Source organism: Lipotes vexillifer, unplaced genomic scaffold, assembly GCF_000442215.2.
Source record: "Lipotes vexillifer unplaced genomic scaffold, Lipotes_vexillifer_v1.1 scaffold61, whole genome shotgun sequence".
Taxonomy (NCBI): domain Eukaryota; kingdom Metazoa; phylum Chordata; class Mammalia; order Artiodactyla; family Lipotidae; genus Lipotes; species Lipotes vexillifer.
In genome coordinates, this window is record NW_006787051.1 from 2,199,002 (window position 1) to 2,199,216 (window position 215).

General features: G+C 40.0%; 1 protein-coding gene across 1 annotated transcript in view; it reads right to left on the reverse strand.

Moving 5' to 3' along the window:
- STK33 (serine/threonine kinase 33) overlaps positions 1 to 215 on the reverse strand; it is a 181,515-nt gene that overhangs the window by 180,565 nt on the left and 735 nt on the right. The gene's annotated exons all lie outside the window — the stretch shown is intronic.

The window sequence follows — 215 nt, forward strand, 5'->3', positions numbered from 1 at the left end:
CCACACAGATAGAGTGTCCAAGACTTCTGGCTTGCAAACTAAATGGATGGTGTTATGATTCACTAGAGATTTACATGAGCTAGAAATTTAAATATGTGAGGCATCTGCATAGCAGCTGTAATTTGAAGCGGGGGAGCCTGTAAAAGTGTCTAAAACAAGAAAAGTTTAGGTTCAAAACTTGCTGATGTTTATTTCCATTGGCAGAGCCCTCTTCC